This window comes from Pelmatolapia mariae, linkage group LG20, assembly GCF_036321145.2.
Source record: "Pelmatolapia mariae isolate MD_Pm_ZW linkage group LG20, Pm_UMD_F_2, whole genome shotgun sequence".
In the NCBI taxonomy this organism is placed as follows: Eukaryota; Metazoa; Chordata; class Actinopteri; order Cichliformes; family Cichlidae; genus Pelmatolapia; species Pelmatolapia mariae.
In genome coordinates this window covers 29,014,401-29,040,438 of record NC_086244.1, presented here as the reverse complement: position 1 = coordinate 29,040,438, position 26,038 = coordinate 29,014,401, and the positions used below count along the sequence as shown (strand labels likewise).

At 38.9% G+C, this 26,038-nt stretch overlaps 1 protein-coding gene across 2 annotated transcripts in view; it reads right to left on the bottom strand.

Moving 5' to 3' along the window:
* The window catches only part of casz1 (castor zinc finger 1), a 169,480-nt gene that overhangs the window by 133,433 nt on the left and 10,009 nt on the right, over positions 1 to 26,038 (bottom strand). For both annotated transcript variants that reach the window (XM_065469673.1, XM_065469674.1), the window contains one exon: positions 719 to 804. The gene's annotated coding sequence lies outside the window, so the exon portion shown is untranslated. The remainder of the gene's footprint in view (positions 1 to 718; positions 805 to 26,038) is intronic.

The window sequence follows — 26,038 nt, the reverse complement described above, 5'->3', positions numbered from 1 at the left end:
CTCAATAGCCAGCCAAAACATCAACACCTGTAGGAGGCGTGGGATACCGAGCACTAAGTGACACACACAGTATCGTTTTCAGCCTCTCATTCACATTTTTTTGTCAAAGCATAATTCCTGAGGAAGAATAAAGACACAAAAGTGATATAGCCAAGAGTGCACTTAACAGAATCAGAGTTTAAGCCATGTTGATCCCCTATGACAGTATGTTAAAAAAAAAAGCAAATAAAATTGTAACTTAATTATAGATTTATAATGAGCCACTGCACCACTGCCAAAAACAAGTCCCATACCAAGGCAAACAGGCACCTGCTGAATGCTCTCTGCTCATGGGTTTTCATAGCTTAATTAATCTATGCCTTGGGGTATCATGACTCGAACGTGCTGCTTCCGTGCATGTTTGAGACAATTAAGTTGCTCCAAGAAACAGAGGTGCAACTTCGACATGGAGCAAAGACAGCAATACCGCACATTGCATGACACATTTTGTGTTTTGCGAAAGTCAATTATCCAATAATTTGTTTCCCACTGAAGAAAACAGAAAACTAATGACAAATGTGCGAATTGCTTTTTTTTTTTTTGTATACAATTGAATTACAAATCACATGGGCCGATCTGTCAAAGGCAGGGAGGAAAGCCAATGCCAGTCTTTTTTTTTTTTTACCTATATTTTCTATACCACATAAAAATGGTGCATGAATAAAAGTTAAAGACTCACCTTCCTGTTGAATAATGTCTGCTGAAGACTAATCCGCTGAGGAGTTATCGCCTCTGGCCGATGCTCACTCTACTGCCATCTGATTTCTGTAGATAAACATAAAACAGCTGTTTACATCACATATAGTCCGTTTACATCACATGTAGTTTCTTTGAAATAAGAGATTTAAAGCATTTGCGCAGATTGCAGCAAAGATGCCATTACCAATGTTGCAAATAACAAACTGAATGTAGAGGTTAATATCTTCAAACCACCAAGTCACTCAAATGTGTGAATCTATGGGACAATAAAGTTTATATAAAATTTAGTTTTTATGTCCAATATACAGTATTTAAAATCAAACTTCTCAAACTTCTCAATCAAACTTATCAAATCAAAATCAACTTCTTTTTCTCTTTTGTGTAGAAACCTCTCTGTGGAGCAGTTTTGCATTCAGTGATGCAGCTGGTTATGGTAAATAAAGGGGAACCAACTCGTTTTATGATGGCCAAACAAAACAAGCACATCAGTACCCCATTTTCTAAAGGCTTTGGCTCCAGAAGTGAACTTCCCATTCATTTTCATTTATTGACGAAAATCCTGATGTAAAGAGTTTAAAGGCTTGAACCAAGACAACCAGCTATGAGTGAATCATGACCATAAAAAGATCTGATATGCAGAAAAAATGAAGGGGAAAAAAAAGACCAAGGTGCAAGACTGTTTACATGATTACTTGAAAGGCATTACTCATCCCATAATGCATTGCAAATTCCACAGTATCCAGATTCCACAGTATCTATAAGCTTTATTGAAAATCAAACCTTATCATTATCATAATGTTTATATGGTTAATAATGGCGTTAAATATTTATAATAGTTTTGAATCTAATTTGCATTTTGTGTTTTGTGTAGTAAAGTATAAATCAAAATATCATCCCTGACTGCAAACACCTCTTCGGCACTTTCTTAAGTTTGGTTTGTTGGGCTTGGACACTTCCATGGTAACAGCGGCGTCCACCGATCAGAGATCATGCTGTTTTTAGTTTAGTCCTTTCCATGACTTTGCAAACAAGCGCACTCGGTGAGACTGACTCGCCTCAAAGGGCAAGGGCTGTTCTAAAACACTGATGTTTTATGATGTTTTTATTACAACATCCTGACGTCAACCTGCTTTTATAACAACACCCTGATATCTGAACTTTGACCTATGACCTTAAAGCATTACATAGTAAAATTATATATTTTATTATCTTTAGCCATGTGATTGAAGCAGAATTAGCTGACTTCTTTGGCATCAAATTTGAGATTTTAAGACATATTCATGCCATGTGTGATTTTGCTAAATTTTATGTAATCGCTGTGATGTTGTAGTGTGTTGTACAGCTCACTCAGATGACATGATGCCCATTCTGGTTTCTTTAAATGTTTTTTTCAAGGTCAACTTTGACCTGGGGTGCAAACAGCCCAGTATTCATGGCCACAACTTCCTTGTATATTGTTGTGAAATTTGAAGACGATCCATAAATAAATTATACATTTCATGAGACCTTGACCTTGATCTGATTTTCACCAAAATTAAATTAGCTCATGTTTTACCACGACACAAAATTTGAGCACGATATCTTGTAAACCGCGGCTGCTCGACAGCTAACGAACAGAACCGACTGCATACTCCCTCCCTTCGGGGAGAGAATAAACTGCATCTTTGTTAAAACAAGGTGGATATCGCACAGACTTGTGGTTTCTACAGGAGCACATGCCATCATTTCACAATGCTGTAGCTCAGAGTAAGTCTGCTTTGTATGGTTACAACATTACGGCTCATAATCAAAATCCTTACGGAAAATATGAATGGGATTTTCCATTTTCGGAACCTCGCTGCTGAGCTCTGTCAGACGTCTCACTTTAAGGCTTAGTTAAGGCAAAGTAGAACTGCAACTATGCAGATAGAGTTTTGCTTTGGTATTACACAAAACATGAACCAAACATTTGAGTGAGCACGGTGTTTGTATGTTTACTGAAAAATCTAAATGGATATGGTAATGATTTATTGATATAAAATACACTATAAATAACTGGCGACCAAAATGAATTAGGACAAAAGTATAGAATTCTCACGACTGCTAATTACCAGCTTGAATGAGCCTGATAACTAAAAGAGAAAAGGTATTAAATGCAATAATTATTACTATTGCTAATTACATTTCCAATTATGTAACTAATGAGAACAGCTTAATTATCAGTACATTGGATAAATAAGAGTTTTGCTTTCCACCATTTGTGATTGGGGTGGTGATTTGGTCACGATATCAAGGGCAAGTCCTCTGAAACGCACAAGAAAAACGCTGTAGCGCCCTTTCTTCACTGGTAATAAAACATTTAACATGTAAATTAAATGCATATTCATTTATAGATTTGATTATGTCCTTTGCACTGTGTGGAAAAAAAAGGAAAATCAGATATCAAAGTTATCACAAGCCAGTATTTAGGCCTTAAACAACTGCATTTATCATTCAGTGCGAAGTCATTATAGCTTTTAAACAAACGGGCAGCTGCACTTCACTTTATTTTTATTAATTTATACTTAAAACCATCTCTGCAGAAAAAAACTAAACTTTGTCTGAAATTTCTTTAAAAAGAAAGAAAAAAAAAGAAAGAAAGAAACTCAGCCAGACAGAAAAATATCAGTATTGTAAACGTGGAAGCTCAGTAAGTTATATTATATAAGATTGGGGTGCAGCAGCAGACTGTGAGCATGCAGAGGTCAGCCTTCCCTCTTGCAGGTTATGAGTTTTTTATCACTGCCTAATCAATGTCGGCAAGTTTAAAAAGACAACATTCAGGATTTTATCTAACTAAGAGATTTTCTTTCATGATACCAGCTTATCTGCTACTCTACGTTGAAAGAGGGTTTTGTGCACATGAGGGAAAAAAATTAAAAAAGGAAAATGAAAGTATCTCGTTGGCATAGAGGCCAGGCACAAGCCTAGAGAAATAACGATGCCCAGATCCATCCAATAAATCTGAATCTATCTGGCTGATGGTTGCCATCATCAGCACCCATACCCATACATACGCCCACCTCCTCCACGAGGTAAACCGAACCCCACGTGGCTGCATCATGCTCAAGAGTCTTGAAACGGTGCTGATATTTCTCACATTCCTTAAGGGCGTTGCTCTAACTTTAGGAGAGCGGAAGTGTTGCAGAGGGCCATGTCTGAGTGCCAAGCAAAGGCACGATGGATTAGAGTCGTATCTTCCACATGGCTGCTTCCTAATCCTACCATCTGAGGTAAACACAGCACCAGGTGAGGCAACACGCCTGTCTGAGACACCGCTGGAACACAGAGGGATCTCCTCCTCAACACCCACGGGTCTGCTACTTCCGACTACCATGAAACACGATCACAGTGGGTTGTAGCAATAACAGGGAAATTATTCGTTTTCTGGTCTGCCTTTAATTTTTAGGCTGTACGCACACAAAACAGCACAGAGTGTCAAAAAAATGAACAGTTGGAAGTTCTTTTTTTTTTTTTCTTTCAGCGAGTGTTTACACTTCTGTTTTTAAGAGCAGAACTCGAACATCTGGTTGAGCTCTTTGTGTTTTTCGTGTTTTCTAAAAGTGAGCAATAAGGTGATACTTCAGCGTGTGTCACCGCCGAGGAATGCTGCCAACTTTAGTTTCAAAGTCTCTCCCTCTGGACTCAAAGGCAGGACAAGAGGAGGAGCAAAAACAAACAAAAAGCACAGAGAAACATTCAATGTGCGTGTTTAAGATAGAGACGCTTTTTTTTGTTGTTTTGTTTTTTTTAAATATCTGGATCATTACGTAAAAACAGGTTTTGATTTGTTATGGCATGACTGTTTTTCAGTACATTTTTCACACATGACCTCATGATGTGAAAAAATGTACACACCCATGGAACAGGTACTTGAGGTAAAAAGAAAAAAACACTGACAGAAAAAAACAAAACAGAACTTCAAGATGGGTATTTCACAAGTAAATTAGGTTTGTACTTTGTGGTACGGTATTTTCCATTACAGACATGACTCATCTATGAACAGTAAAGTACAAAAGAGAGGGCACTGACGCAGAGTATTTAACATTTACCAGAATTGTTCAAAAAATTCAAATCCAAAAAAATAAGAAAGAAAGTATAGGGAACTATTTTTTGAAATAAATGACATTAACATTTACAGGAAGTGTTAATACTAACACAAAAATGTATCTTGTGGGATCAACAAAGCATCTATCTATCTATCTATCTTATCTTTATTTACAGGCCAGTTCTGTAGAGTATTGAATTTCCCTGCAAATTGTACAGCTGTTTTTGTTATGATTTTAAGTATCAAGGTGTTCTGAAAAACACTATAATACTACAAATACAACCTAGAGCCAAGGCACTTGAGAAAACATTGTCAGAACATGTGAATGAGGGACGGTTCTGAAAAAGTGCATATTTTGATTTTGGTGATAAAACAACAATCCCAGGGGCTGAAATGTGTTAACTATTAAGTGACTGTGAAACCTTTTGATAAAATGTGGAGATGACTCATTAACATTTAACAAGACAACAGTTAACAGCTTAATCTGGAAAAGGCCAAAAAAAACGTACCTTCAAGAGAGGAAAAAAGCAAAAATCTGAACCTGCAAGGTGAGATTTTCTGTGGTTATGTTACCCTTAGGCATGAGTACGAGAGAAATACATTGTAAAATATGCACAACGCACTTTTGTCACGCAACGTGGCTTTAGCAAAACGACATCACCATTACAAATAATGTAATCTCCCATAAATGCAATATGCAGCTGACCCACCTTACTTTCTTTGCCTGATTTTGTTTTTCATACTCTTTGTTGACACTAAAATAGTAAGCTATAAAACAGAAGAACAAAAACGTACTCCCTGAATAGCTGAGTGAGTGTTTTGTGTCACAGTGACCACATCACCCCTGAAAATGACGCTCAACTATCCGGGCTTGGATTTAACTGCTGGTTTTCATATTAAATGAATGAGCAAACTCTAATTTCATGTTTATACAGCGCTGAAATACAAAGTAAACAGTCTCCCTGTGTTTGTTTGCCTTGCAAATGTATACTAGTAGTTATGGTAAACCATATAGAAACAGTTAAATTCCATCAAGTAGACAGTCTACTGACTGAGTGAGCTTGAGTCCTACCAATTTAAAGAGATTGTTCAAGTCTGGAGTGTGTACCAAGAATGGACGTGTTGATTATGTATGCTAGGAGTGGTACAGTGTTTTATTGGAAAATTTACACCCGTGCAGTGATTTATATAAATCAGTAGTGCCCACAAAGCAGTAAAACTCTAATTGTTTCTTCCATTTTGAAAGTCTAGCGTCCATTAAGGATGCAGTGAGTAATAAAAAGGACTTTTAATCAATCCTCTCTTGTTGATGAGCTGATGTGCGAATGGGCCATCCTACCTGACAGCGCTACCATATGTTGATTTTTTTTGTTCTTACAGTCAACAAAGAGACAGAGGGAGCTTACTGCAGTGCAGGTGAATGCCTTTACAATATACTTTAATTGAAACACTCTGATGAAAGGGGACAATTTATCTGAATTAGATCTTGCCTTTTTGATCCGTTTTCGCATTTGTCGAAACATTTGCTGAATCCGCAAAAAGATTCTAAAACCAAAATGAATACAGCCGCTCTCATCTTTTCAATATTAGTGCCTTTCATAACATTACAAAGTCATTTTAAGGCACGTGTAGGAGGCCGGCCACGTTGCTCCCTTTTGCCCACGTTGCAGTCTCTGTAGTGACCCTTTCATTGTCAGATTAGACTGGCCGACCCCTTCTCGACCGGCTGGCACGGCCACAGTAAATCCTGGAGACTGCTCATGCTAGGGACCTTGGGTAATTAATAAAATCCCCATTACATGCCTTGTGCCCGTTGTTTGCTATTTCAACACCCCATTTGTGCCACGATTACAGTCATTATCAGTCACCGCCATTAATTCTCCACCCGAAGCCAGAACTGCATACTAATAAATTGGGCTCTAAAATTTCTTTACCTTTCAAGGAGTTGGTGTTGGAACTCGGCCAGGAAGTGCCACTCCAGATTAGGAGTCATCTGGTGACTCGGAAGGAGCCCTTTGAATAGTAGGCTGCTGCATCTTTGGAGATAGTTCAAATTCCCTCTTTGATTATTTTCCTTTCCCCTCCAAAATGAATCTTTATTAAGCTTAAATCCTGAATAAAATGAAATTAGCAGACTGCAAAATATTGCTTTCTTTTCTGACTCTATTCCCTTGTGCACGCATGCAAATTATAATGCTTATTTATGTAAATGAGGTGTCGTCTTTAATTAGTTTTGCTTGAGGGCATTAAAATACATGTATTCTTTCCCCAAAAATGATTTGTTTTGTTGCTCTGCTCAGTTTAAGTTCAAAATGAGTGATTATGCCAACTAAAAAGGTTTATTAATTCTCCAGTTTTCTTTTTTTTGTTTTCCTTTCCCTTTCCTCTTTTGCAGAATTATCTTCTCCACCCACTTCCTGGGAAGAGTGTATTCTCTGTGAAATCGAAAAGCCTCTTCAGGCAGCACTCTAAGCACTACTCCGACAAGCACTTGTAAAGGTCCCAGGTTGAAACCACATGGTAGAAATGCACTTCCACTCATCAAATCTGAAAGCTGTGCTCTTCAGCAATTCTCTCTATACGTACGTGCTTTGCCACATGACTTTTTGAATGACGACACGGGAGATTTGCTCAACTGTAGCACTTTTCAGTCGCTTGTGCGTCTCAACGTTTTGTTTAATCATGGTAAAGGACGCCGTGCTTCAGTGACGTGCTCGTTCGTTTCGAATTTTTATCCATACATCACAGACTTACACTGACAACATAACCTATCTTCAGAGTGAGGGCTGCGGCATTAATTAAATGTTATTAACGATGTAAATTCCACCATCCTGTCAGCTACTGTGGCTCGCCTCGAAGCTGAAGAGAGCACGACCCGCTTAAAGATGATCCGCCTGATTTGGCCCTTATTTTAATATTTGTTTAAAAGGATTCGCAGAGTTACAGTAAATCTTCTGCTGCTCGCTGTTTTTATGCATTTACTCCTGATTTACAGTCCTTTGTTGAGAGGCTATCGAACAGAAAACAGCTTTATGTCACTGCAGAAGGTGTTGGGTCAACTTCAGTTAGAAGCAGCCACTGACTGTGTCATGCAGTATTTCATACCACTTCAGGTTGAAAGTGACCAACTGCAGCTCTGGTTATTGTTCAATATCCTATCAGTATTCAGCATCACTTCAACTGCTCAGATGAGCTGAAATGGCAAGTTAAGATGCCCCCCCTCCCCAGCCTCCAAGTATGATTTATGGAAAGGAAGCTAAAACCATTATAGCATTTTTATTATTATTGTTCTTTCAAGGCTAATGCAACAATAGATTTTTGCATGATTGATGCGTTATACTAAACATTAGAGGATTACATTAACTTTGCATAGAACAGCAGAATGACATGAGATTACTTATTGTTATTTTTCCACCACATGATCATACTGTAAACACAGCACATATAGTAATTCTCGGCATATATCGATCACTGTGTACGCATCCTACCTACGTTACACGGTTTGATACAGCTTAGCCGGCTTTCGAGACTGCTTTTTAGAGAGAACTATGAACTCCTGTCTTTTTCTGGAAAACTTTGTGAATGGCAGTCCTTCAGAGATTAAACAAATATAAGCCACTTTGATAGCCTCTCAACCCCCCTACCCCCCTTCATTCTGCAAATTATTAAAACTCTAGGCTCTTGTGGGAGGGAATATGGCAGCAATATGCTGATACTTCAATCATCTGGGAGGAAATTCCACGTGTAATAAAGAGGAATTGCATACAGTATATAGTACAGCCATGAGTTCTCTTTCATGGCATGTGTGAGAGAAGAACTATTCAGACCACATCAAACATCGTGCATTATTCCTCACACATTAAGCACAGGCACAGGCAAAGCCTCAGACCAGACTCAGCTTCTTAAGGTGTCCTCTCCCTTCATTTATTGCAACAAAGTTTTTTTTCCCCCCGCTACATTTATTTACGAGCTTAAAGAACAGAGAAAAAAAAAAGTTGACCCTCTATAAAGGCCTGTTTTCACACACGACTCTGCAGGGTTCACTCAATATACAAACAGGACATTACCCAATGTTGGTCTTTAAAATCAAAAGCGGTAATCCCGCAGTTAGTCTTTTAGTTTTACTTAAAAAAAATAAATAAATAACGTCTTCAAAATGTTGATGCACACTTTGGATGCCTTTTATAGGCATTTGTGCTTCTGTGTTTATCATGTCCAGGCCATGCAAGCAATGATGGGCATCCAGCCAACTGATTCTTCGCCCAAAGTGCTAATTTGTGCCACTCTAGTGTGCACAACGCTATAATTACCTGAAAACGTAAACTGGAAGCTATGCCTGACAAAGACAAGAAACTGTAATAAAACTGAGCTTTTGGTGCTCAGTTGCGGTGACTCTTATAAGACATATTAATGGGATGTTTAAAGGATATGGCACTTTTCCATTTGTCTTGTGGAAAAAATCTTGGGCGAAACACCTGGTGCACTAAGTGCCTGCAGTCTGAACACTGAACAACAGCTAGCAGTCATGAAGCTCTTTTATAAAGTGCTGTCACTTCTAAAAGATTTTCTATTAACTACGTACTGCAGCTTCGTACCACACTTGTCCTTTCTCGACACTCATTATGTGGCTAGTTAATGAACTACCAAAGTCAGATTTCAAAGGATTGTATCTTGTAAATTACATTAAACAGCAAAATAGCCATCTGTTTAAAAACATATCACTTAAATCAGCCGCCTCTTGCTCTTCTCCTCTTTCCTGTTGGGATGTTTGATGCATGAAAAATGGGTTTTGTGACTGATGACTAGCTTCAGGTTTCTTAACAAATTAGACCAATTAGCCCTTTTCCAAATAATTCACTCCATATTTAGTCACACAAACAAAATTCCTTAGAGAATACAAATTCGGTGACCATTAAGTTACGTATGGGCAATGCACACTGAATGTGACACGTGAAACAGACAAAAGCAGAGAACGTAATGTCGCATTCACAGGGGGATAATGAAATCAACACACCATATAGGAAAATCCGAAGAATTATGATTTAGAATCGTATTTTAAAATATTTTGCATGACTGCCGTATGTGTGATGATGTTCATGTAAAGGTACTTTCAGCTTGGCGTTCTCGTTAGGGAGGGGATACAGATATATATAAATGCTATGATTACAAAAGCAACATGTGTAAGTAGGTAAGCTAAAAATATATTTTTATTTAACATATTCTTGGTAAATATTTTGTGGCAGTAGGAATACAGTGCTTAACAATTTTTTTTACCAACCTATAAGAATAAGAAAACAAACATCCTTTTGAAGTCTTTCAAAAACTTGTTTAAAACTAAAAACTGCTGAATTCACATTTTTATACCCTAATTTGAGCGGGCACAGTGAAATCACAAATGAATCCAGCATGACATTCAACCACTAAAACTACTTTTTTGGTTCAGGAATGCAAGTAAATAACTAATTTGGCATCTTAATCAAAAAATAATAATGTGCTTTTGCTTACTATAATTTTGTTAACTGTCATTACTGTTAATTTAGATAGTAGTGACAGTGATAGTAGACAGTAGATACAGTAGTTCATCTGTTCAAGCGTTCATTATGCAAATATCTATTTGGACAATAACCAAAAGCATTTAAGCATGTAGACAGGGTCTTTCCAAGATATGCAGAAGAGCATCTCTGAGCATACAGCAGCAGAAGACCACACCGGGTACCACTCCTGCCAGCTAAGAACACAAAACTGAAGCTACAATTTGCACAAGCGCACCAAAATCAGACAACAGAATATTGGAAAAATACTACAAACTGCCTACCTGAGCATTGTTGCTGAACATGTCAATCTCTTTATATAACCACTCCGTGCCCATTGTCTGACGGCTGACTCCAAAAGGATAACGCACATAAATCTCAAACTGGTTTCTTGAACATGACAATGAGTTCATTGTACTCAAGTGGCCTCTATACTCACCAGATCCCAATCCTTTGGGATGTGGTGAAACAGGAGATTTGCATCATAGAGCTGAAGCCAACGAAGCCGCAGCAATTGTGTGACACTATCATGTCAAGATGGACCAAAATCTCTGACAAATGTTTCCATCACTGAAGAGTTAAGGCAGTTCTGAAGGCTTGTTAGTACCCACTTGGACCAAGGATAACTAGGTGTACCTAATAAAGTGGCCAGTGACCGCAAAGCTCCCTGGGGGTAGATAAGGCAGGTTTTACAGGCTTTACATATCACTGACTTTAACACTGTTTAGCAACCTGAAGAACCATAATATAATGACTTCACTGCTGACCCATCAGATAGTAAACGAATATGTAAATTTGTCAAAATTAAGTAAATGAATTTTTAAAAAAAAACGTATTCTTCGTGTGATCTGTAGAGAATCAAGCAACTCCCCAAAAATATATTTCATCAGTCTAACTATAAAGAACTACCTTTCACCTGACTTAAAACTGCACTCAGTCCACTGTTTATATGAGGATTCTGTCCCTGAGAAACTCATTTGTTCACAAAAGGAACACAATGTTATGCCTTTCACGTTCTTTTTGTAAATCATATCTTTCTGTGAATTCAATAATAATTCAGGGAAGAGAAAATACTAAGAACTCATACAGCCCGTATTGTAAAAACCTGTAGGTGCGGTTACTTTTTCACTTTTTTTTTTCAATGACGCAAATGCCAGGAACATATTTTTTTGTTTGTCTGCCGTGTCTACTGAAACCAAGCATACAATGTGAATGGAATGCTCATTCTCAGACATACCTCTAAACAGACCATTTTTCTTGCCATTTAAAATATGAGATCTCTAGCTCTTGCGAATCTTGCATGGGCAAACCTGTTGGGTAGATGCACAAATATCTGAGCAGCACTACTGCTTATGAAAGAATAACCCTTTCATATTTTTTTATCATTAAGATCATTTCGTTCATTTGCAGATTTTGTATGCAAAATAACTTAAATAACGCAGACATCAACTGAACAAATTTAGCCTTAAATGTACAAGATACTTAAACACATATACTAGAATTCAACACACTGTGCTTAATCAGGAGACAAAAGAGAAAAGAAAGTTCCAGTTAAGAAAACTGTCCCTGCAACTTAACTACTATTTAAGAAAACAGACGATGTATATGCAGAAAGAAGTTTAAGAAGACAGAACTGGGCAGACAGGTTCAACTATTATTTACTGTAGGCAGATGTAATTATTAATAATAAAAGTCTTCACCACCAACAGTCAGTACATTCCTGTGATGCATAGCAGGTCAAAACTAAAACCAAGATTGTGCGTGCTCTGTGAATGTGACTGCTGCCGTTGCTATAACAGAGAGAAAGTGTCTTTTGTTTTTATAAATATATTCCATAGTGTGGTAGTTTACACATTCACCTACCAAGTTAAACCTTTCCTGGGAGGAGACAAAATTCCCTTTGGGGTTGCGTCAGGAAGGGCATTTTTTTCTTTCTTTTTTTTTTTATAATAAATCTGCCGAATCAAACATGTCGAGCTACCCCTTGTGGCGACCCCTTGTGAATAAGGGAGCAGTTACAATTTTAAATGACTCCCATGACACCTTCATATCCTCAGCAGAAGAATTTGTGGACAGCTACTTGAAAAAAAACTTTGCAATACCTATGGCACAGACAAGACGTCCAGAGAAAAGGAAATGTGGAATAAATCTCAGCAGGACGTCATCAATTGATGACTTACAAGAATAAAAGAGGTTTGTGTATTTGTAAATGAGCAGTTCTGCTGTTAACCCCGGGAATACACTGCATGTGACATTCCACTTTTGGGATGCAATTCCATTTTTTCTGATTTTGCCCTGGGATTCATCAAGCCTACTTTTTTCCAGTTCCATAGTTTGATTTCAGCTGTCAGCAGACTGGGAAAAAACTAGGAAACATTCTTTATAGTTAAAGCAATGTCAGGTTTGATTTAGACATTTTAAAAAAATCATTTTAGAGAATTTTTAGAAAAAGAAACATTCAGTTGCTATCTACTGTGGTGTTGTAGTTAGCACCATTGCCTCACAGTCAGAAATTCCTGGGTCTGAATCCACCAGTCAGCCAGAAGCCTTCCTGATGTCTGCATGAGAGACGCCGAGTACTCCAGCTTTCTCCCACAGTCCAAACACTGCATGCTAGGTTAATCGGTGACTCTAAATTGGCTGTGGGAGTGAGTCTGAGTGGTTGTCTGTCTCTCTGTGTTTGCCCTGTGATAGACTGGTGATCTACTCAGGATGTATCTAGTTGGGAAAGGCTCCAACAATCTGCTACCAATATAATATTTGACAGCATGCCCAAGATCCATAAATACAATGAAAAATTTAAAAATGTACTGGTGCTGATCATCTAATTCATTTCCACTAGTCTCATTACAGTTAAAAAAAAAGAAAGAAAAAAGCAAGCCACTGGCATAGCGAAGGTGAAATACCTGCTAGCTTTCGCCATGCCATGTTTGCTCTCAGGCTAGCTGCTGCTGCCACGCGACAAAATAAACACAGATCAATTTATTTCAAAAGGTCAGCTCAACGATCAGCACGTTGTCAAGGATACCCAATCTAGCTTCTTTTTTTATATATTAAGATTGGACCATCACCCAATACAAATGTCAAATTGATGAATCCCTAGTTCTGTTCTGGCCTTCGTGCAGCTTTAATGCACGCTCAGACTAATTTAGAAGTGTAGCATTGAATGTGCACAGGATGTTTTATTTTGAAAATTCACTGCATGTTCTTTTTGTATCTGACTTCCAGCACCTCACCTCTTTTTGTGCAGCTCCAACAGAAAAAACTAAAAAAGTTCAGCACAGAGTTTTAGTAGTGCAAAGGAGTGCCGGTGCTGCTCCTGAAATTCACTGTACGTGCATTGGGATGAACTGGAAGGATTACGCTGGTGTGACACAAAGCAGCCATGCCTAGTGGGATTCGGGCCTAAGGCAGCTTAGGAGTGCAGCGACATTTGTGAGAGTGCACTGTAACAGCTAAATAAAGATTTTCAATCATACAGGATTTTCTAATAATTTCTGCTTTTGTTTTCTTTACAGACCCAATAATCAGAAAGCACTCTGTCACCTCTCATTTAGTAGCTCAAGATATCATATCAAGAAAATAATTTTACAGGAATTATTATGTAAAGACTTCATAGTAGCAATGACTATCTCAAGGTACAGTTAGCATCCTTGGAACACAAGAAAACAAGAATAATCAGAAACAGCAGAGAAACTCTCATAAAAATAACTGTTTTCAATAACAACTAAGCATGTAAAGGAACTGTGGCAACTTTGAACTGTTTTTATGCAATTCTACTTATTTTTTGACATTTTAAATGAGTTTTTTTACAAAGAGAGAGCTGATTAGACCTTTAGGAGTTTGAGATTTTAAACATTTTTAATTTGACAAATTTTTGACCCTTTTGTGAAGTCTGCAATCCTAATCATTTTACACATATCTAAAATGGAAAAGGTAATCAAAGTGAAATAGCTTTTTTCTTTTTTTTTTTTAACTTGGTCTAGGTCTCACAAAAGCCACAAGAATTTGAGAGAAAACAAAATGCCTGTCAGGGCGAGCATACAAGAGGCAAAGGGGGAATCTGGCATGGCCTAAGCAAAGTCATAAAAATATTTTCCCTTTTATTTAATGTCATCCATAATTCATTGCCAGGAAAAGCTAATCAATAGCACCTTAATGAAAACTTGAGCCATATTTTATTTTGCCGCAGAGAAGTCCCGGATCAGCATTTGTTGCCTTCTTATGTGCTGGTTTTCACCCTTGGGCTGTTTGACAGATGTGCATCACATTTGCAGATACCTTAAATATTTGCTGTCTTTTAACCGCATTTGCTTTATCAAAACACTACAGAGAAGGGAATTTCTGATGATGATTGCAATCTAGAACTGCAAGAAACAAAAATATCTAAAGAGACTATAAAGTGCATTTAGTTTTTTAGTTTTTTAGCCATTTGATTTAGTGTATTAGAGATTAGTGTTTTTACAGTGTAACTGTTGTGTGTGTGTGTGTGTGTGTGTGTGTGTGTGTGTGTGTGTGTGTGTGTGTGTGTGTGTGTCAAACCTCATCAAACATATAAACCATATTAGCATAGTAACCTCCCAGCAGGTGGGTTAGCATACCCTAAAACAAAGAATAAGCATTTGCTCTACATTGACTTGCAAAAGCAACTTCTGCTAGATCCAAAATGTCTCAGCCAAGTGTGTCAAATGTTCTGTCGCAGGCGGCAAGACTGAACACAAGATTGCTCATTCACTCCAGCAACGAATGAGGAATCACATGGTCGTCTTTGTTGTGCTCACCACTGCCAGCTACAGTCCAAGATGGTGGAGCGGGAGTCCATCAGCAGAATGAGAAGAGACAGCTGATTATATTGCTCAGTTAATTATATGCCACAAAGTACTTGACAAATAAATATTTTGCAGAAGAGAAACTTGAAAAGAAATCTTTAATTGGTCCAAGAAATTACCCAACCCAGCTGTGACCCTCTAGAAAGAATATGAGGGCAACGCAAACAGAGCTAAATGAACTTCAGTGCACTTGATTAAAAAAAAAAAAAAAGTAATGTATTTTGTTATTTGTCTAACCTTTGTTCCACATAATGAAATCAGACGGGTGTTGGAGCAAAAGGTGTGAATAAAGTGAAAACAGAGCCGCTTCCAGATTGGCTCGTGAGACGCAATGCTAATTGTTTCCAGTGATCCTTGTCAACATACAGTATGCTCTCGTTCCAGTCAACTATCTATGAACTCAGCCTACGATTACAAGGGAAAAGGTCATTTTTCATGCTCCGAAAGGCACCCTAATGAACTGGTTACCGTGTATTTAACACTACCCTCGAGTCCACTTAAACAGACTTTCTATTTCCACTGTCAACAGGCTTCATGAACAGGATGAGGTGTTTTTGTTTTGCCATTTGTGTCAGGGACAATGACTGCAAAACTTAAGAAAAACTTGTTTAATGCCCGCTTTCAGAGTAAACAGTTATTCATCAAAAAAATAATAATGCCTCAAAGGTCACGCCATAAAAAACAATATCTGCCCTCTTTCCACTGACTTGTGCATTAGTTACTTTTTGATGACAAGGGACTAGGTAAAAAAAAAAGCTGCCTACACTTGTAGGAACTTTAGAGTATGGACTCGTTTATGACGTGATATAAAAAACTGACTCCAGTGTCAAAACAACAGGCTGTCACAGTGAAAAAGATCATTTTAGTGATCAGCGTCTGACTCAAAGTTTTTTTATCCATAAGGAATTGGATGAGGGTATACAGTGCTGTCCAGCAGCTACACATCGTTTGCCTGTATTTGCATTGTCAGCCGGAGGTGAGAGGGTGGAGATCTGCCAAGTGTAAGGATCTGGTCCAATGCCATGACAGCTGACAACTCAGACAGGCCTTGTGTGCAGCGTTGCACTTCTAACAGCCAAGATCTCAGATCAAGTAAATCCTAATCAGTGAGTTAATATGCAGCTAATGTGAAAATTCATATTTCTGCTCTGTAGTGTTTCATGTTCAAAAGGGAGCACATGTCATTTGGCATGCCTTCATATAACACTAGGGCTTCCATCACTCACTGATTATTGCAATGAGGAATTAAAATCCCTTAACACAAAGCAACCAGCACCACATTGCTTTGCCTGTCAGAATTAACTAGTGAAAGTGACCTCAGCCTATATAGGCTGAAGGAGGAGGGATCATATTCAATTAGTTAGACAGAAATATTCTATCAGACATGCATTCATTGTCGATTAATAAAGATACAGAAGAACGTGTTCCCATGCATCAAATCTCAGCCCTGCTTGAACAGTTTTCACATATTCTTTAGTTAATTTTCAGTCGGCAAGTTTAAGTATCTGAATTGACCGACATTCACAGTCGCACTTACACTGATCTGTTAGAGTACAGCAAAGCTGCCAGAGGGGCTGTCTAGTTTGTCAGTGAAGACTGGCTGAGGGAGGCTGTGCTGAACTGTTAGTCTTCTCCCTCTTATGGCACGATGTGTTTACACCGATCCCTCAGGCCATTTGTTTGCAGCACTTCCTTGCCCCACAGCACCATGCATAATGCAGGAATGAAAATGTTAACAGTGGCAAATAAAATCGGCAAGGTGCCCCCACAAATCAGGGCAGTTTAGGAGCACATTTAATCATCCGTGCATTGGGGACAACGCATAGCAATTAATTGTGGCATTTCAAAGAAGATCAGGACCCAATTTTTCCAAGGCCTTTCAAGCTTCTTGCTCAGTTGCCCCATCCGCTGCAGACCAGTGTCGGCAGCCTCTGGTCTTCTCTTTGAAACATCTCCATATTTTGGCCCAATTATGTTTATTATCGCTTTGCTCTCAAGTAGATGAGAGGAGAACTCTCGTAGCGCGTTGCACACAATTGCATCAACAAAGCCCACCCAGCAAAAGAAATAACAAAAAACAGGCATTGTTTGAAGAGGGTCTCCTATGTATTCATGCAAGAAGTAAATCTGTCTATGTCTTGCATTTCTCCTCTATGCTCCAAGACAAACAAGTTACAGCACCATATGGTGATGTCAGGAAAGTAAATAATTTAGAGACCTTCATGTGCGGTGCGCAGATGAGCGACCGCAGAAATACCAACACACCAGCATCCTCATAGTTAACCCTCCTAATAAGAAACCTCAGCAGCAGGGGGAGCACAAAGACACGACCGCAGTATCGGACGTTAACTGGATTGAGAACTACTTTGGAATTTCAAAGACTGGGACTGGCAACTGTCTCTGGACGTAAGGACAGCATTTTGTGGAGATACAATCTGCAGTGCCTTTCAGCACTTCCTGAACACGAGACAGCCTAATCTAATGAACTGGGTGTGTGTGTGTGGTGTGTGCGACGGTCGAGGGGGGGGCAAAATCTGCTCAGGCTTTTAGCCCAGTGCCAGCATGCTCACATCTTACCGCAGTCAAAAATCCACTTGTTATTTTTATTCCCACTGAATTTTCCCTGTGGTGTACTCTGCATGGCTTGAGTCATCATTGTTCAAGTCTTTAGAGTTGGAAAGAAAAAACAAAAACACGCAAACACAAGCTGGTGGCAAGGTTATAGCCACTCAGACATGGAGGAGGGGGGCACTCGTTTTCTGCCAACCCAAGGGAAAACTCACAGAGGGTTCAAGCGAGAGAGAGAACAGAGATGTGCCATGTTGCTGACATGGCAGCCGTCACGTCGTACTAACGGGCAAGAGTGATGTGCGCAGACAGCACCGAGATTTGTAGAATAGTGCGGTGGCTCCTAACCAGAACAGTAAGTGGTGTGTAGATTATATGACCCGTGATTGCCTTCTTCATGCCTAATTATCCCAAAAGGAGCACGAGAAAAAACAAAGGCAGCAAGAGAACATCAGATCATGAACATAAGCGCACACAACCAATGAAACCTCAGCGTGTCTATGAAGCTACAGCGACGGCTTTTTACCTCACATCTGCAATTAAACTGTTGCAGTGTCAATAAGCCATAACACACGGCTTGAAGGTTTATGCACAGCTTTGGTGCTTCAGTTCCAAAATAAGGCAAATCACAACCAAACAGCCATACTCTGAAAGACTTACGGAAGCAGATGTTCACATATAGAAATGTGAACTAGGCTTTTTTTTTTTTTTTTGGTAGCTCTTTTATCCCAGTAACAATGATGCTGAAGCACTGTAACTGCACAGTCAGCCCTTTTCAATATAGAAGTGTTTTCACTAAATGTTTATGTGTGTTATAAATTAGTGCCAAGTGATGATTTAAATTGTTCTTCTCTTCCTTTGTGATCCCTGGCTGGAATCATTTCTGAAGAGTTAATAAATAACATAACGTTGAACTCGATCATAACTGAAATTTAAAACATAAAGAATCTGCTTTAAGTTGGGAAACAATGAAGAAAAAAGCTGGCTGCTGCATATATTCAGTGTAAATAACAAATCCTCTGTAACCTGTTACTCTAAATGACCCTGATTTGCCCCCAAAAGCTTGAACCCTAACCAACAGAAAGGTGCACCACAAACCACGAGACTGCCTCACATCTCAACCCGTTTTTAAACCGTTCAACCAAACTTTGTCGCTTGAATTTGTAATTAAAAGATTAAAGATAATTAAAGAGAGTCAAATCAATTCTGGCACATAATACCAGAGAAAATTACTACTATACAGTTCGTCTACAAGCTGGAAAACAGACAACAGACAGAATTTAGTTTCTTTCTTTTAAAAGTGTGACAGGTATGTTGCCTGGCAGAGACGTAGCATTTCGCTGTTGCCAACATTTAGTCTCTTTAAACAGTGACACGAATAATCAAAGAAAATAATTAGAAAGCCTGAGTGGGTGAAATAACACGTCGGATAGATTTCTCCATAAACACACTGTTAGAGCCAGCCACATCACAAAACGTAGAACTGCTAATGGCTATAAAAAGCTTTAAAAACTTTAAAATGCTGTTGCCATACATCATTCTGTCTTTCAAGGACTACGCCGTAACAGTTTCTGCTTCTAACATTTTCACGACTCATGAAAAGCGCAGGCTTTTAATACGATGTTACTCTCTTTAACGTGCACACCAGAACAAAGCAAGCCAACAGAACAAGCAAAACAAAAAAAAAGGAAAGAAAAAAAGATGGCCTGAGTTGTTCCACATCCATGATAAATCACTGCCACTTTTATAGCCTCTAATAAGTTGATGCAAAGCCATTTTTCTTCCTGCCCATCGTTCAAACATTTAAGGCATATTTACAAGGAACTTGTTAAAATATTTAATAATATTTAGTGGCAATTTTGGAGCAGCCTGTCACAGTGAAATTTATTAGCTTTAAGTGTTTAAAAAGGCAACGTCATGAATAACAAACTGTCAAAATTTCCTAATTTGCATGGACAGGCCATAACTCCTGATACCTTGCATTAAAAAAAGAGGTTTTTAAAAAAACTAGTCATAAAAGAAGCATTCAAAGTGAATGATGGCAAAGACTCTTCCACAAAGTCGCACCACAGAGACAGCTTCCCCCCCACTACAGATGCCTCGGAGATCAAGTCAGCCAATAAAAGGACATATATCCTACTGCTTTGACTTATTTATCCTGTGTGGATGAGCTCAAGATGGAACATCTCCTATAGGCAAGCTTAATTAATTGTGATAAAAGGGCTAATTCAAAGGCTGCACAAGAAAAGTGAGCCAAACAATAATATTCCCCACAAATCATCTCAGCCCGTCAAATATTTCCTCCATAACTTTCTAATTCAAAGTCCTTCGGACGTGAGCCTTTTGTTAAGGAACCTCACAGAGCCAAACCACCTCCCACGTATCGCTGCGATTCCATCCACACTCCTAACTAAAAGCGATCAGATGAAATTGCAGCTGCTCAGCTGCTCGCGCTCTCTTGTTTTTGTTTAAGCAGACAGCACGATGGCCATCTTTGATGCCGCTTCTTCCACCGGATTCAGCGGGTTTCACCATAAGACTCGGTGACCTGGGCCTGCCCCGGCTGTCCCAGTCAGAAAAGGGCCCCCGTTGACACTGATTGCAAGGCTATGAGTAGTCTCTCCCCTGTGCCCTCTCAGTGCAACTCTAATTAATAGCCAATTCATCTTCTCTGATCTGAGCCAGCACATGGAGTAATATATCGTTAGTTTGGCAAGCGAGCTATTAAAGTGTAATAACCAAGTACCAGCACTCGATTTGGAAGAGTAGCACATACTTAACCATGAAGTGGAAACAATTAATTTACTAGAGGATCTCCTGTAACCAATCATTTACTAGCACTCACACTGTGATGCAAAAGCCATCTCCTGTTGTGTGTGGCACAAGTCAATGACATATTTTGGGCTCAGTGCCTCAACCCCTCTGCTCTTTGACCAGTTATGTAAGCCTCATTTAAGCGCCAATGTCACACTTCCTACCTACATATATAAAAAAAAAAAATACTCTTCTAATGGCCATCTGCAAGGCAGAAAGTTCATTACAAAAAGGACCCGGCTGGATTCCAGGTGACCTTAGTGGATGAAAGTAGAACTTGAAGATGGAAAAAAGGAATAATAAAATAATGAACACACTCTGAAACAATGTCTTGAAACACTCTTTTAACTTTAAACTAAATCAAAAGATGATACAAATGATGCCAATGAACAAAATAATCAACCCAACTTTGTTTAGGTGTAAGTATTAAACTTCACCTGTTGTTGAGTTTGATTCATTTGTTTATGAATTTATTCACAGGAGCCAAATTGAAAAAACAAAAACTGATTGGACTATTTTAGGCCAAATAACAGCCTGCCCCTGTACTACAGCATGGCTGTCTTAATGCCACACGAAGGTTTGGAAGTGCCTATTTTCTTAACCAACTCAGTGGATTATCAAATAATCCATCTCTCACATTTTTACAGCAACATCCAGCTTTCCTCAGTGACAATACTATTTAGCACAGCAATTCAGCAGGGAAAATTATAAACAAAAAAAATGAATTTTGTCTTATTTCAGGCAATTAAGGCACACACTTAGTGAGGAAAGCAACAAACTGTGTCTGCTTTCTCAGTAATGTACCTTAGAACAATAAATCCCTCCTTCAAACCTTGATAATTGCAGGAAGTAAATGAAAATACATAAGGCTCACTGTGCTTTTGGCCTGCCCCTGAAGCAAAACATTTAAAACCCATTATTCTTTTTGCAAGAACTAATGACGTTTTTTGTCTCTTCAGCTTAACGCACTAATTGACAGTTTTTTTGGAGGATAGCCCAGATGGAAAAATAAGTAGCCCCTTAAAGACCCAACTCCCTTGCTCATTCCCTTAGCTTTAAGTCCCTTATTAATTAAACTTTCACCAAGTCAGGAATTTTTATTAAAAAGATAAAGTCTGCTGTACCGTAAAACAGAACCTATTGTCTCTGAAGCTAAAATTTTACTTCTATAAATAAAAGAGACTTTTTAATACCATCCGAGGGACGGGGACCAGAGGATCCACACAGTACAGTAATTAGAGAGAGATTTCCATCCCAACTACTCAAAAGTTGGTCAGCTTTAACCAATACCCTTTGCTCCAACTGAATAAATACACTAAGGCTGCTCATTTTAACAGCGTGGGATATTATTTACTGTATGGCAAACAGGAGCAACATCATCACGCTCAGTGAGAGAAGAAGTGTAAATATGTGTTTTGCCATCACTGTGTGTCTAACCATACATCTCAGACATCCTGGTACACTGTTGCTCAGAGGGAAATAAGGCTGCAGCCAAATATTGACTGCAGTTTTATGATCAGTCATTCAGTTGATCAATTAAATCCCTCTTGTGCCATTAAGTTTGCAACAATGTTTGTCAATCAACATCAGAAGAGAGGGATTGTGTGGCTCCAATCGGAGTTCTATGGCATTTACAAAACAATACAACTCCTGCGTACTTTTAATTTTTTTTTAAGCACAAAAACAGGCATGTTTACAAAAACAAAGTGGATTTTGGGAAATCTTCAAAAGGAAAAAAACAAAGCATAAATAAAAAAAATTAAAAAGCTCCATGTATGATCGCTATAATCAGGCCTAAAATGAAATTCAGACTGGTTGCAGTGGAGAGGTTAAAACATTTGTATGAGCATTAAAAAAAAACAAAAAAAAAACTGAACCACGTAATCTACTTAACTGGATTTTCTGGCTGCGTTTTTCATGCACATTCCTTCTGCTCTGAAATCTTTCGGTGCATCCCCTCCATCTTAAACCCACGGGCATGTATGAACTCCACCTCCTCCAAAAGAAACACATGACAACCTCTGAGTTGAATTTGAGAGTTTCTCTAATACAAACTCTTAAGTTTGTATTAGAGAAACTTTGTATTAAGCTTCTATTAAAGGCAACATTAAAGACATCCATCTGCAGGCAGCTCATCAAACTAAAAAGATGCGATCGATGCCGATGTGGACAAATGCATGCATACCTATTACCTTTGCACATCTGGCATGTTAACAGCTGCATCAACGTCTTTAATCAGAATGATTTCAGTCAGAATATTATATGTGTGCATGCAGCCGATGTTTCTTTCTTGGTTAGGTTATGTCTAATGAATTGTTTTGTATTTAAGAAACCTTCTTACGTGGACTCCTTACTTGTCACCAGATAACAGATGGTGGGTCGTCTGGGATCTTTAGACCCATAGCTAAGATTTAAGTTTAAGTCAGAGTTAATGGTTAACTTATGGTTTGCTAAATGCTTATCTATCTATCTAAGTTGAACTGCTTTTTGAGAGCAGCCTAAAGTACTTATGGTATTTAGCTTTGGGCCTTCATTGGGAGCTGGGGAGTCATTTTTCTGTGTTGCACTCTGGTTTCCCCTGGGCTTTTTGGGAGTGGTCCACAATGCTGAAAATAAGCTGTAATAATGAATTAAAAAACTTTACAGATGAGCTGCTTTGGTATTTCATGGCCTTCAACCACAAGTCTAAAGCGAAAACATTGAATTCATTGGAGAATCACTGTAAAACAACTCAAGGGACTTACTTTAGCGAAAGTGGCAGAGGTCAACATTTCATCTACTCATTTGCAACCTGCAGCGTGCAGGTCAAAGCCATTGTTATGTCCGTTTGTTATGATGCCCAGATGAAGGCTTAAATACTTAAAGAGAGGAGTATGAATACATCCCGCGTTAAGGTGCATTAATTTGGCAGAAAAGTAATGTATCATCCACAGAGGATCATTATGCCACTTCCAGTCACTGCTGTACAGCCAGCAAATCACAGCCAATTAAGAACCCTTTAAACTTACAAGTCAAGCATCACTTGTTGTGCTGTCCATAATGGGGTTTTATGGATATGAAGCACTGTGATGGCTGTATTGGTCTTGTGATGAATGGTTAACTTTACAGGAAAGATGGCCTCTGAAAGAGTAGTGTTGAAAACTAAGCAGATCATTTGGTGCCTTCAGTTTTTCAGGCACACAAAAGGCGAGGATGAGCGAGGATTTGGGAGCCGCGTGTTTGATCTGATTCTATCATTTCATGAGAATCACACTTTTAACTTATTCTGAGAGATAAACAATTCAGGCCTGTTTCCCAAATTTTTTGTGTCAGTTTTCTGTTTTCTGCTAACGAGATGTCACTAATATGTACTGGAATGCTGTGAGAACAGACAGTTTGATTGGCCACGAAGAACTTAATGATGTATACCAAATGTGAGGGGACAGCTTCTAAGCGCATATTTTCTAGACAAACATAGGTGTTGACAGCATTTTCCACCCAGTTTGCCATTTCTGTCAGGCTGAAAATCTAAAATTAAGAACACTTTTTTTCCTAGGTACAACATCCATTAACAAATCATGTCTTATTAGCATTTTTGCAGCAATTGGTCATATTGCAAGTACACATTATGTAAAAATGTCAGTGAACAAGAGGGAAATAACAATAATTACAAGAAAGACAGAATTCCTGCCTAAGAAAACAAATCTAACTAATTAAAGAAAACATAAATGAAACATTGCATGTTGTCTAACAACATAAATGCATTATGGTATTGTTGCATGAATTTCCTTGTATTGTTCCTCGGTGCACATGGCAGCTTATTCGAGCTTAATTTGCGCCACTGTGTCTTCCTGTGAGCAGACCCTAGTCATCTTTAAACGGCTCCATTTAAAATGCAATTTGATTATCTGCCAAATTGCTACCAAGTCTTTCCCTCTGCAGCTCGGGGATGGGGGGTAAAAATTTTAATTAGCATTTGTGCATAAAAGAGAGGTCTTTGTTACATTGCATTTGAACGCGGCATCCCAGAATGACCACAGCTTTCAAAGAGTCATCACCCAAACGATTTCAAACTAATAGATCCAAAGGGAGAGGAGGAGTCCTGGCACAGACGGGTGGGGGAATCGGAGGTCGTCAGTGGGACTGGGAAAAAAAACAAAAACCCACAGGACACAGCATGTTTAAATAATCCAAAACTTTTCTTTAATCATAGTTTAGAAAATTGGCTGGGACCTTCAGCAGGAGACAGCTGCTCTGCCCCACAGCCATTTAATGAGAATCACTGAGGGTTTCCCTTAAAATATTTACGCTGTCCCATGGCACAGCAATATTGTCCTAGAATGGGGAGATAAGAGCCAAGGAGGTGTGTTGAAGTTCTCCTAATCAATTTGCTAATTACTGGAGCAGCAATAGGAGAGGAGAGAGGAGTCCCTTCTGGCAAGCTGTATTCTAATAAATGCTGAAAAATTTATTTACTCGCTTAGCCAAGAGGAATTCTGAAGTGGGATTACAGCAGAGAGCTGATTGAGACAGAGCTGCGCTGTGGTTGAGGTCGCAGTCAAAGGAGCAAGGAGAGGTCTCCAAACATAAAAGAATCTCTCAGGACCTGCACCTTTGCATCTGCTCGGGGAACAGAGATGACAGACTCTTACAGACTTGGCATGAAAAGACCTGACTGCTATAGCTACATATCAACAAATATTAATGAGACTTCAGGTTCTTGCATAATAAAACAGGTTATCGGGGGAGCTGTGGTATGCACTGCATACTGGCCCTGACTCCAAAACAAAACAGCTCTACTGTATGTATATAATGCATATGTGGATATTCTGAGAGAAGACAATAACTTTAGCATTTGATGCCACAGGAGCCATGGGGTGGTATTACCCTTAGCAGAGGGCAGCAGGCCTAGACATTACACCAGACGCTAGGGTTGTGTGTTTGAAGTCACCTCTGTGTCCTCTGGCTCAGCCTGACCCCACCCTCCCAACCTCTGGGACTGAGGGCAACCCTGGACCTGTCATAGTACACAGCCCACATCTTCTTCAGGGTTGAGGGCAAAATCTGCTCCGCATTTTCAGTGACACATCATCTATATGACCGTTCCTTCCCCGAGGCCGGCAACCAATAGCCTTCCTCAAGACAGGTCAAAGGTCAAAGTAAAATGATGGCTCAAAGGGCATCATGAGGTGATCAGAATTGCTATTATGGCAGAAGTACAGTGAAGCATGGAGGACGTTAGACCCCGGGATCCCAAGGGTCTTCTAGAGACTGATATTTACTGCTTTTTATATTTATACCACAAATCTGACAGGAAAACTGTGCACTTCAATCCAAGGAGCAGATCCCATGCAATTTAACCATTTTACTTTATTGCGAAAGCCCGAGCAGGACTTCAATTTGTTCACAGCGAAAAGTGTTTGTATAGAAGTCAGAGAGAGGGGAAGCCTTTTTTTTCCAAGGTTAATTTATTCAGTTTTATTTTTCAAAATGCTACTAAACTGAATAAAATT